At 39.3% G+C, this 13,881-nt stretch overlaps 1 pseudogene; it reads right to left on the reverse strand.

Annotated features, from left to right (window-relative positions):
* On the reverse strand, positions 1-7,999 carry LOC139454811 (EGF-like domain-containing protein 2; annotated as a pseudogene).
* Between the last annotated feature and the right edge of the window lie 5,882 nt (positions 8,000-13,881).

Consider the following 13,881-nt stretch of genomic DNA (forward strand, 5'->3'; position numbering starts at 1 on the left):
TTATTTTTTAGATAAAATCCCAAGGACAATGATGACGATGAGGGCGCCAGACAGGATGATGAGGAAGAAGATGGTCATAACCATGGCAATGAGCGTTGTTGTCACCTCCCAAGATATCTCACAGACGGTGCCTTTGATGCAAGGAAAGGTATTTGGGTTGGAGTTTTCTGTGAAGAGGAAATGGATGGTCAGTAAACTCACTCTATTGGGGCTGCCCCCTTACCGTTGCACTGAACCAGTGTCTCTTCAATAGTATGTTTTAACGTATCAGAAACTGTTATAATGCTACGATTGATTATAGTTTTAATTTTGTCGTTAAGATTTTCTGAAAGTGTGAAGATTTATAGCGTGCAGATATATTTATATTTAGTATTTTGTATTCACATATATTTAACTACATGTACAGATATATAAAACAAATTCAAAATTATATAATTAACTTCATTGCCAAGCAATGTTTGTGTCACTTACAACGCCGTTATTTTCATTCCGTATGGTTGAAACATATTTTAATTTCAACAGAAATCTTGATCGGTAAACAAGCAAAACTTGCTATGTAAATACCTCTCCAGGTAATAACTTTACAACAGCTGGTTATATTTAAGATAGCATGTAAGATAGTGCTAAACATAAACATACTAAATGCACAAATTAAATATATGAAGCCAATACAAGTGGTGTCTGTGAAATACGATATAGCACTTTTCCATTTCTACATTCATAAAATTAAGCTACTCGAATCTTTTGCTTTTAACAATGAAATCGTGAACTCATTTAAGAATAGTCATGTTTGTAGAACTGCTAACTAAACTACTGCCATGTAATATCGTTTTGGTAATCATTCCATATTGGAGATGTACGGCAGTTTGGAAGGGAAAGAAACATCGAGGTGGCACTTCGGTTTGTACCTCAATACATCAAGCTTGTCTGTCTGGTGGGGACCGTCATCGTGGTCTAGTGGATAGAAAGTCTGCTCGGAGAGTGGAAGGTCGGCGGTTCAATCCCCGGCCGCGTCTTTCCAAAAGACGTCAATAGATGGTACTTGTTTCTCTGTCTGGCGCTCGGCATTAAGAGGATAAAACAAGGCATGATCAGTATGCTGTGTCCTGGTATACATGATAACCTGTAGCATTGTATCTCAATGGATGGGCTAGCAGTATCAAGCCGGCATTAGCCGAACTACAATACAAGCAAGCAAGCAAGTAAGGAAGCAAGCAGGCAATCAAACAGACACGCCAACAAACCAAAGACAAACAGACAGACAGGCTCACACACACAGACACACACGCACACAGACACACACACAGACACATATATCGTCCCCTGCCCTGACTACGGTTCTTCACCGAATAAGACTACATTACTCTACCTCGATATTGTCCTCCGCCCCGACTACGGGTCTTCACCAAATAGGACTACATTAGGTTACCTCCATATTGTCCTCCTTCCCGACTACGGATCTTCACCACCTTGTACAGCTGCACCTCGTTCCCGGCATCCCTCTTCCTTCTGCCGTAACCGCCGTCTGGCGCGGTACAGTTAACCTGACACATATAAGGCGAGACATGCCCAGTTTAATATCCCTTCTAAGATACACGTATTATTCATGCAACATAATTTTATCAATAATATAACCAAGGCAGTTCAAAAGCCAGTTTGTGTTCCAAAGATGATTATAAAGATGTTGACTGGTGTGTGTACGTATGTGCGTGCGTGTCTGTGGTGTTGTGAGAGTTGTTTTGTTGGGGGTTGTTTTGCTTGGGTGGGTGTTTTGTTGTTTGGGCGGACGTGGGGGGTTAGGGGTGGGGTTGATTTGCTGGGGCGAGGGTTGTTTTGTTTGGGAGGGGTCGTGGTGTGTAGCTTGTTTGGTTGGCGGTGTGTGGGTTATTTTGAAAAAAAGGTTACCGTAAGTACATTAGCATAGCGCTGCGTCCACACAACACATGCTCATAGCTGACAGTGGTCCTATTTCCCATGACATATCCCAACTGCAATGATAGTTGGTATTGTTTCTAGTCTATCTTCGCTATGTCATGTCACTCGTTAAAAGACCACATATTCCAGACAGCTTTGTTTGATAAGATTTACCACCTTCCATATTTAGTTGTGACGAAGAGTATCGTTTTCACTTCCATTGCTTGGAAATCTATCAATGTATTGTAATATGGCTTGCAAATGATACACTTGGAGTCTCGAGGCTTTTTTCTGTCCTTCAGTTTCAGTGATGATGAATAAAAGCCGCCACCTACCGGGTCACAGGCCAAGTTGTCTGCTGCCACACAAACTCTGACCCGGAAGGAGAAAATCACTTCGTCATTTCCGTCGAAGTGGAAAGCCTTTATTTTCAGACTGAACTTCATTTTGTTACCAGAGATGGGGGTGACTGGTTCTGAGATATATGGGTTCCCGTCAGTGTGCACACAACTGAAACAAACATGTACACCCTGCACGTGAAGAGGTATTTTTCTACACTTATCTTCCAGATTCTACAAAATTATATTGTAATTAATAATTGAACGCAAATCAATCCATATACACGTTTAATTTGTCGGGTACGCACTTCAAACTTTGCCCACAACCACCACAGAACAAACAACATATTTTTAAGGAAAACAACGTACTTCAAACTTCTACCACAGCCATTATCGAACAAACAATATATTACTTACTTGATGATCTGCTAAAAGTGTCATATACTAGATGTTTATGACACCTGTTGGATTATGGAAAAGTTTATGTTTGCTCTATTGAATGCTACCTATTATTATTCAGGGACTGTGGAAAATACAGGACAAGAAAATGTTAATACTAAATGTATTATGGACCAAGCATTTCATATTTTGGGGATTGAGATCATATCTGAAAGTTTATTTTTAAACAAATTACTTATTCAGCGATTCAAGACATAAAAACTGAGGAGAAATTATTTTTTCCTGCATTTTCGTGAAAAGATTTTTTTCTTCAAGCATTTGGGGTTGGGATGTCTGGGACGAATTGGCTCCAGTTAGCCCCTCAAAAGATTTATGTGTTTCAATGAGCAAAAAGATTGTTTGGACCCACCCCGCTAATTATTTTTCTGAACATCAAGCATGTCGATTGAACAATGTTGAGGGGTAAAACATTAAGAATAAAAAATTCTTTCCCAGCCTTTTCTGAAAAAGAATATTCGTAAATTCACCCTAATTATTAATTATCAAGTATCCTAGTATGAAAGAGTAAACCTTCATTCAACGTCGTGGCGGTTGTGATACCCTCCTAGAAGACACTACCTACCTTCCTTCTATCAGCTTCAGCGTCTTCGTGTCGTTGGAGACGGTGTTGTTGGCCTCCCCCTCCTCCACCCGCATTGACGTGTATACTGGGGAAACAGTGTTCATCATTACTAACTATGTTATAGTCAAAACCCAGGGATACTTCAACCAATCACTCACCCTCTTTAACTTACTACTTCCTGACATAATCTGGTCATATATTTTGTGTTAGACTGGAAGGGCAGGACATAGACACAGGGTTAACGAACACCTGGTGTCATCATTGTAACCTGTACAGTGGTTCGTAGGGGTAGGTTCTGGAATTATGATTGCTTATTTGAAAGCAATATGATGTTTCAAAAAAGCACACTTTAATATTGCACACTGCGGCCTACTTGAAATCAACAAGAACTATTTTATGAAAACAAATTACCCCCTTGAACGCCAAATAGGAATATAAGTTGTGTCCCGACGTCAACAGGATGTCCGGCGTAGATGTCCCCACCGACAAGTAGATAAAAGTCCACCGCCTGAATGTTCCTGAGAAGATATCTACATGAATTCAACAAGAACCAAATCAATCAATCAATCAATCAATCAATCAATCAATCAATCAATCAATCAATGCCACATGCCTACAGCACATATAGTACAGAGGTGTTGTGTACGCGTACACGCCTGTGGCGTTTAAGTGTTTGAATAAAGATTGGTTGAAATCTTTTATGAAAAGAAAAACTACCTCCTGGGGCGCAAAAAACACACGGATTTTAGTAGTGCCCATGCGTCAACGGGATCACCGTGGTGGAGGTCTTACACGCCCGTGACGTTGTGTTCTGTATGAACTTACATGCCTTTGTCGTTATGTTTTGCATATACTTACACGCCCGTGACGCTGTCGTCTGTATGAACTTACATGCATCTGACGTTATGTTTTGCATATACTTACACGCCCGTGGTGTTGTGTTCTGTATGAACTTACATGCCTTTGTCGTTATGTTTTGCATATACTTACACGCCCGTGACGCTGTCGTCTGTATGAACTTACATGCCTTTGACGTTATGTTTTGCATATACTTACACGCCCGTGACGTTGTGTTCTGTATGAACTTATATGCCTTTGACGTTATGTTTTGCATATACTTACACGCCCGTGACGTTGTGTTCTGTATGAACTTACATGCCTTTGACGTTATGTTTTGCATATACTTACACGCCCGTGACGTTGTGTTCTGTATGAACTTATATGCCCTTGACGTTATGTATTGCATATACTTACACGCCCGTGACGTTGTATTCTGTATGAACTTATATGCCCTTGACGTTATGTATTGCATATACTTACACGCCCGTGACGTTGTGTTCTGTATGAACTTATATGCCTTTGACGTTATGTATTGCATATACTTACACGCCCGTGACGTTGTGTTCTGTATGAACTTACATGCCTTTGACGTTATGTATTGCATATACTTACACGCCCGTGACGTTGTGTTCTGTATGAACTTACATGCCTTTGACGTTATGTATTGCATATACTTACACGCCCGTGACGCTGTGTTCTGTATGAACTTACATGCCTTTGACGTTATGTTTTGCATATACTTACACGCCCGTGACGTTGTGTTCTACACATACTTACTCCCCCATGACGTTAATCCTGACGACGCTGCTGTCAACCACTACGTTTTTCTCCAGGATGCACTTAACGTAGTAGCGGTCGTCGATGTCGGTCAGCAGATTCGGACTGTATTTGACCACCACCACACGGTTAAATTCTTTCCTGCCGGCGGTCTGTATCACGTCCCAAATGACAAATGGCAATACGGTATTTCATTAGTTGATCGGACGGGTAAACATCCTTAAAAAACCAGATGATCAGGAAGAAAAAAGTAAGATTCTGGATTTTCATCTTGAATCCACATATTATGAGAATAATCATCAAATTAAATTCTTAAAATTTTAGTACCTTCCGACTGACATATCATTAAGGGCCATATCAGAGAATGTTCTGTTTTCAAACAGGACCAGTCTGCCTAAGCAATCACCTCCAGTGTGTGAAGCGTTGTCAGGTGGCTGTGACCTCTTTGATAGGCATTTAGAAGTTGGAGTACTAAGTAAGGATAAGAATTTATGGATGAACAATTTCTTTATTACAATTTAGAACTACGTTTCGATGTTACTTGCAAAACACACTCTGTATGTCACTTGCTTGATAACGGTTTTAGAACCTACATCGAAGCGTCGCTCTTAATTATAATAAAGAAGTTGTTCATCCATAAATTCTTATCCTACTTAGGGGGGCTGTGGTTTGGCGTACACTCGCGTAACATAACATACGCTCTTCTTTTGACGAGCTGGACGATTTCCAGTTCTAAAATGTACGTGGAACCTGCCTCATGGCAAGCAAGCCGAGGTAAATGATACATGCAGAAGAGGGACGTTACCTTGGGTTCAGTTACCTTGACTAACAGATTCGTTGTGGTCGTATGCATCAAGCATGTGGATGTACTTACAATGACTGGTACGCTGGGGCCGCAGGCTGCACTGTCATGTTCTACTCGGATGTAATGCCCCTCCCAGCTGTCAGGGATCTTGTCAAACGGGTCTACCGTGGTTGGTACTGGCTGGGAGTCGCAGCCAATGATGCCTTTCTTGTCCTCCACGAAAGCTTCGAATCCAGAAGTACTGTACGGGTTAATCCCAATGACCATCAAGTCCGCAACGCAGGTCAGGGAAACTGAAGAGGATCAGTGTTTGAAAACATACATTGTCAGTGAAGGAGATTAACCAGTCTAAATTGTCTCCCGAAACGAATTCGATTTGGCGTAAAGGGCAAAATAGTCTGTGGATCAGTGTTAGAAATCATGCTCTGATGTCTGTCTGTCATATACGCATGCTTGGTTAAATTAATATTGAAATGCTATTCTGCTTTTTCAAGATTATGTCAACATAACATATTATATATGGAATCGCGTGCTTACATCGATCCTTTTCACACATGTCGCCGTAGTGTTCGCTGTCGCAGTAGCATTTGGCTCCCACACCGTCGTCATAGCAGGTGCCTCCGTTGTCACATGCAGTGGTGGAACAGTTGTGTTGATCAACGTTACCTGACAATGCGAAATTCAGGATATAGAGGTTAGAACACGAATGTCTTTTTGGATGGTAGATATCGTCAATGGACCTTAATACAAAGTGTTAATTTATAATACAGCATATTTACCATCCCAAGACACACAAGTGTGATTGTAGTTAGACACTCAGACAGTGACAACAGGCAATATAGTTTTTAGACACTGATTTTCAGTATTTTAGACTATCATTTGGATCGTATGTTGTAACAATATGATTCAAGAAACGTGAAAAAAACTTCCAAGTTCGTCTTGGATTAAATTTAAGAGATCATCAGTTCGGCGGCAAAACAGCGCCATCGGTCGAGAGATTCCTGGCTACTGCCTCGGTCAATGATTGCCAGACGCCGGTATGGCACGGTGGTGAGGAGTTCTGGTCAGGACGCCATGCTTGTGTACGCGAAAACTAGTCTACCTGAACTTTGATTTTTGTAATGTATCCGAAAATGGCTTTATCCTGCGGAGAAACCTGCATATTATACGACAAAGTTACATCATGGCAATATCTGATCGAAGGTTTCTTAGAAGTGTAAATGATTTACGAAAACGTCTATTTCAAGAAAATATGTGCAGATAAACACTTGAGCACTCACCTAATTCAAGACCACAGTCATAGCCGCTGTATTCCGTGGTACAGAGGCAGTCCGCGGAAGTGAAGGTGCAGGTCCCACTATTCCGACAGGCCTGGTTAGGGCGTCGGCAGTCAAATGTGGCATGAGCTGGAAAGAGCAGGTTGAAGGGGCAATATACACAATTTTATTATACCTAGATTCCGTCCGTCCGTCCGTCCATCCGTCCGTCTGTCTGTCCGTCTATCCGACCGTCCGTCCGAAAACTTTGTCCGCGCGATTTCTCTTAAACTTAGTACATATAATCTGTGTCATATGGAGAGGTGCAGTCAAAAGAAAAAAATGTGTTTATTAATTTTCTAATTTTTTTTATGAATTAGTCAAACCCTAACGTCCGTCTGAAAACTTTGTCCGCGTGATTTCTCTTAAACTATTCAGTGGATCAATCTCAAACTTAGTACATATAATATGTGTCATATGGAGGGGTGCAGTCAAAAGAAAAAAATTGTTTTTATTAATGTTCCATTTTTTTATGAATGTTTCAAACCCTAAGGCTAACCCTATCCTAGCTATTTAATTTGTAACTACTGACACACTAGGCGGGTCGGGGGTATTAGTGAGCCACGCTCACTTTTGCACTTGTTATAATTAGTTCCGTACGTTCTTGAGTGTTATTCCTGTTTCATAGTATTTTTCGCTGATTGTTGGTGAAGTTTGTTTTGCAAAATTGAATTTCCGCAAAAACCAAACAACAGTTGATATGTGTATATTACTTCAATGACCATGTACATACAGGTACGCACTTTGAAAAAGGGAATTGTATATGAAACATTAATAATGCGCCTATATATTCCGACTGAAATATTAGAAATAATGTAACAAGCAAATTAAAAGAACATGCAATTGGTTAAAAATCATAACATAATAATGTACTCTCTTATTCAAATGTCAGCACTAATGAAGACAACATGAGACACTTGCCGTTGTAGGAGTACTACTCACCAAGGCCGAGTGACAATGTCAGAACCAATATAGGAAGGCTGGTCATGATGGGAACTAGAACAGCAACAGAAGTCATACTCATTTATTCATATGATTAATGCCAACCACAGAAATAAATATATGAACGTTCCTCTTAAAATGAAACAAAATATTTCACACGAGAAACACATGATCTATATCCATATATACCGACTATACCCATATATATAATACAGGTTCTGAACACGTAATAGCCAGTATAAAAATCGTAACCTCTTGGATTTGGGTGAGATGAGTCAATATGGTGCCAAATGATGTAATGGGACATCACCTGAACTACAAAGACTTAATGATGAAGGGGTGCACGGGTGGTCAAGTCGTCTTAGGCGCCGCAATGCAGAGTTGCGTCCCTTTGGCACGCCAGAACCCTATGATTGTAGGTTCGAATCCCGGTTCGCCCCGATTATGTTTCTAGGTTTGTCAGCACCATACCGGTGCTCGTGGGTTTCACCGACGTGGTAAACGTCTGAGACCTGCATCACTTCGGGCTTTCCTCCCACATTAAGCTGACACGCCGCGATATAACTGGAATACTGATAAAAGCGGCGTTAAACCCAACTCGCTCGCTAATGATGAAGAGATACGCAAGGCCATGGCTATTTGCCGATGATATCGTTACTGCTGATACAGCAAAACAAATCTGTGAAATTGGATATTCAAAAGTTATTGTATTCATAAAGTAGAATCAATAGTGTATTACTGAGGTATGAACATTGGCAGTGTTTTTGAAAGTGGTTCAGGTTATACATATTTAGGATTATTGTTTACAAAAACATTGTCATGGTCTGAACATATCGTAAGCCATAGGCAACATCATCAACTACACAGTGTGAAATAGGAATTTAAATTTGTTCGTGTATAAATATGTATTGCATTGAAAGAACATTGTTGTATTTAACACTATTTTGCATCTTTTCATCCAGATTAGTTATCCAGTACATCTAATGAAGATCTCTCAATAAAAGAGACAAAACCAATTTTGACAATCCACCGAAACAAATTCCATTTGGCGTAAAGGGCAAAATAGCTTTAAAAAAAATATTTGAATGGATCACAGACATAAACCTGTATGACTAGAGGAATGACTTCAAAATGTCCAGTACTATTCGATCTGTTTCTATTTTTTGTAGGCTACATTTCTCAACATTTGAGTTACAATCGAGCATGCTCCTTTGACGAATATTTCAAAGAGCCTCGAAAGACATTTGATCATGACCAGTATTACAACATTCAAGACCTCACTGAGGCTTTCACACAGGGCATTTCCAGCGGCCAGTGACCTACTCAAGGCAGGAATCTTCACGGAATTGTGATTATGAAAGTGAGACGAAGTGAGTCGCCTCATACGACCAGCATAGTTTGATGAGGGTGTCTAACCTGGAATCCCCATGAGTTTGTGGTGAAGTTAATAAAATGAAGAAGGCGAATGTGTACAGAATTAACACAACATTATATGCGCGGTGTTTATCGATACATCAAGGGATTACAACAGGTAAACAAATATCTGGGCAAAGTCTGATGAAGTGAGCAAGTAATTTCAGAATTCACATACATCAAATATCGAAATGGGTGGTTTCTTGTTTGTGTCAAATGGGATCTATAGCAGATATCCCAGTTTCCAATACATCAATTCAAAACGTCAACGCCAGGGAACAATCAATCACTAACAAAGGCCAAAAAAGACCTCATTGGGCGAAAACGGCACATCAATATAGAAACTACATGAATGTTCACTGAAAACCAGTGTAGACATTAGACTGCTTTATCTGATACCAAACAGCAATCCCACATTTTTCAATAAAAAAGTAAGTGAGAGTGAACAAGAACGACAAAGAATTAGACAGTATTGCGCATCATGTAGACAAGCGACGTGTCATATTTAGTATATTCCTCTGAATGTATACAATGACATTTCTGAAATGACCTCCGAAACGTTGATTATTTGTAACTCAAATATGTCTTTCTATGATATAGGAATAAACTGTACACGCTCCAAAGTCACAATGTCTTTTAAAGGCCCCAGGCAGGAAAAATATAAGTACTGTCCTTCCGAATGGCCTTTAATCCTACAATTTAATACAGAAAGATGCATCGTGTAAATATTCACCCTATTTGACAAATGACAATAACATAATTATGGATTATTTATAGACAGGCTCTGACAAATTCAATTTAGTTTCACTCACTGTCGGTCCTCAGAGTGAAGCTGACGCACCTTAATATTGGTAGTTTGTTGCTAACACATCACAACGCTAAGTTAAACCAACACAGTTATATTAGTGAGACTTGAAGGAAACAAGCTATTACTGACAACTGGCCTGATTCTATTAACGACAGGTTTGAGATGGGCGAAAGGAAGCAAGCCTACAACCAATTGTATCCTGCTGAGACATGCAATTTAACAATCAAAGGCCTTACCTATTTTAGACCAAGATAAACTCTGTTGTCTGTTATCCAGAAAATTAACGAGTGCGCAAACATTCGCTCTCTTGTCCATTTTATAGGGGTTATTAAAAACGTTGACAATATCCATTGGCTGGAGATGTAAAGTGCATGTGTGAAATGTAATTGAAAGGTATTTCTTTATGTGCAAACAAAGATTTCGTCGTCCAACTTTTGAATAATGCGTGTATTATTTACATGTTTAAATTGGATATTACAAAGGCCTTTTGACTTAAGGAACTGTTCTTGAAAATTTGAATCGCATTTGCAGAGATATCACATGCAGAATGAGAGTATACCTCCTAATATAATATATTTGGTATTGAGGTAGTCTGGGTTTTTAGATATAGAGGATAAATAATGATGTTCATTGTTCATGTCATCGAGTGGCGTTGTTAGAATTGATACATTGTATTTCCAACCAGAATAACACATGAGTTTATTTCACAACAGCCGGTAAATAGTTTATGTATAATATGATCCATGCTGATGAGTTTTTTCAATCAAAGTAACAGCCTCCGTAGTGATGTTGATAGAGCGTTTGTGGTTCACTCCCACCTCATGCCAATGCTTGCAGCTTTCCTGACTGATGCTCTGCGTGGCGGAGATAAAGCAAGGACTGGTCGGCTCGGAGTTAGTATACTGTGTCAGAGAGAAGTATCCATGTTAAACTGAACTAGTCAGAACTAGACTATGCACACACACACACACACACACACACACACACGCACACACACACACACACACACACACACACACACACACACACACACGTGTATGTAACATAAGACTCACGTCCGTAGTCAATGTTTGGAAGATGGCGAATGTACATGAAGAAGTCACCTTACATACATCAATATCCAAACGATCCATGAGTGTCATTATCAGGGAGGAAGTAAGAAATAGGTTGTACGTGGTTCTGGTGTATCTACTGGGTTTTGGCGGGTATCCTGACTTAGAACGTCCTACCAGCGCCTGTATGGAGCGCTATGCATCAGATATAGGGTGTTGTATTCATACACATGTAGTTTGGCTGAACGACTTCGAAGTCATCAGAGATAGGGAAATGTCATTATTTAACTGGCAAGGAGGTTTCCAATCTGCATCTGCCGAATGACGATATAATAATAATATATAAAATATTATTAATTTGGTATTGAGGTAGTCTGGGTTTTTAGATATAGAGGATAAATAATGATGTTCATTGTTCATGTCATCGAGTGGCGTTGTTAGAATTGATATTTCCAACCAGAATAACACATAAGTATATTTCACAACAGCCGGTAAATAGTTTATGTATAATATGATCCATGCTGCAGTGTTTTTGCGATCAAAGTAACAGCCTTCTTCTGTATCTGCCGAGTAACGATAAACTTTTGTCAGCACATCCTGATTGGTGATACGGACATGGCAACTTGTAGCTCAAGGTCAAATTGTGGCACTGCCACATCGAAGCTAAAAGAGACCCATTGACGTTCCTTAAACGACAACTGTTTGGCCTGTTGGTTAATTCTTTTGATGACGACACCCACTGCTCGTTTATTGGCGCATGATCTGCGGACTGGAAATGCCATTTACTATCTCGTATTGAATCATGCATGTCTCATTGGCTAAGAATATAAGAATGTAAATGGGTGTGGTAATATTTTCTGAAAAACTACCAAAATCTATCTTATACTTAGATATCATTTCAGTGTTAAGATTTTGCACGAATTCTCCTTCCTTTTGTATCAAAATGATATGTGACCAACCAGAAAAGAGACTATTGGGTGCAAGGATACAATTTTGCTCTGAATGAGATTTGACGTCAACTTACTTCCGTATTAATCGCCATGTGTGCGATCTGTACACATATATCTTGTATTCTCTCGTCACTTTGTAATGGAATAAAAACATATTTTAAATCATTCCAGCATATATGTCTACTTTCAATTAATGATACATTCTATCTGAAAACTGCAATCACTACACAAACAGTTATTAGTCTGAAAATGGGACTTTGCAGAAAATGAGACAAAATGTTTGATGCCATTTGTCTCGGTTGTAAATATGAATCGAAGCTGATGAATTGTATTTTGTGGTCCTAAGATACTGTAGTTATAAAAAAAAAATTCAAAATGTGATTTTTCATCCTAAGGTCCCTCATGTCATGGTTGGTCACATACAGCTAGTTTTGTCTTTCAACATTCAAAAGTCATGACTTCCCGTAGGGATTCTGGGTAATAATAGAGGTCCCTAGAAATCTGTGCGACTAAATACAACAAGTGGTCAAGCTCACTGACTTGGTTAATGCATGCATGCCATCGTATTCCGATGCGTGGATCGATGTTCATTATATCAATCACAGGATTGTCTGGTCCAGACTCGATTATTTACAGACCGCCGTCATACACCTGGAATATTGTTGAGTGCGGCGTTAAACAACAAACAAAGAACAAACATAGCCAAAATCAAAAGTAATGTTAATCATAAGTTACCGTTGGTATTATTTTCATCTTTGATATTGTACACGTTTAGATGTTATTGTATTGCAGTTGTAGAAGTTAAACAAAGGAAACGTGAAACATGTCCGGATAAGCACACACACACACACACACACACACACACACACACACACACACACACACACACACACACTCACTTCTGAATTGTACAAAGGACTTTTCTTTTCGCAGACATGGACAGAAATATCGACAGGGTTGTGTCGCTTTTATTATAATTGCCAATTTGAGGATGACACAAATAAGGCTTATACACACAATATACCGTTGTAGTTGTTCAATCGCATAGCCATGTTAATTTTAATCAGAAATCGTAGGCTCCTTTTCTTGTTGAAAACATCGTCGGTGTAAGGTATTGTTTGCTTCAATTTACCTGATTTAAATATGCATGTATCTGGAGAGCATTGAAACACCCAAAGAAGTTCTGAGGAGCATGCAGCAAAAATACGATATTAAATGTATGACAGACTGACATATATTCTATATTTGTTTCCTAAATTGTGATAAAAGTGACATAACATGTATTCATCAATATTCCACAAGGAATATATATATAATTATATATATTCCTTATGGAATAATTATATATATATTCCTTGTGGAATATTGATGAATATATATATATATATATTTCGAGTATTTAAGCGATTACAAGGAGTGTTCGCGAAAAGGTCAGCGTATCCTTTCCCACCAGTGACATCCGTCAAAAACACGTGCAAAGGCAAGTCAATTGTACAAATGTTTTCCATAAAACATTTTGAAAACTTTGCTGAGGCCTTGAGTGGTGTGACATTCATCAAACAAGTTTTGAGCAAGATAGGAAGAGTCGTATGACGCTCTGTAAATTCTTCGAATGTAGCTGAAGAAATTGTTGTGAAATGTAGACGCTACAGGCTTGAGCTGCTGGAATATTGACCATAATACAGACGTGGTCCAACTAGTCTCC

This window comes from Haliotis cracherodii, unplaced genomic scaffold, assembly GCF_022045235.1.
Source record: "Haliotis cracherodii isolate W230 unplaced genomic scaffold, xgHalCrac1.p SCAF_11, whole genome shotgun sequence".
NCBI classification, from domain to species: Eukaryota; Metazoa; Mollusca; class Gastropoda; order Lepetellida; family Haliotidae; genus Haliotis; species Haliotis cracherodii.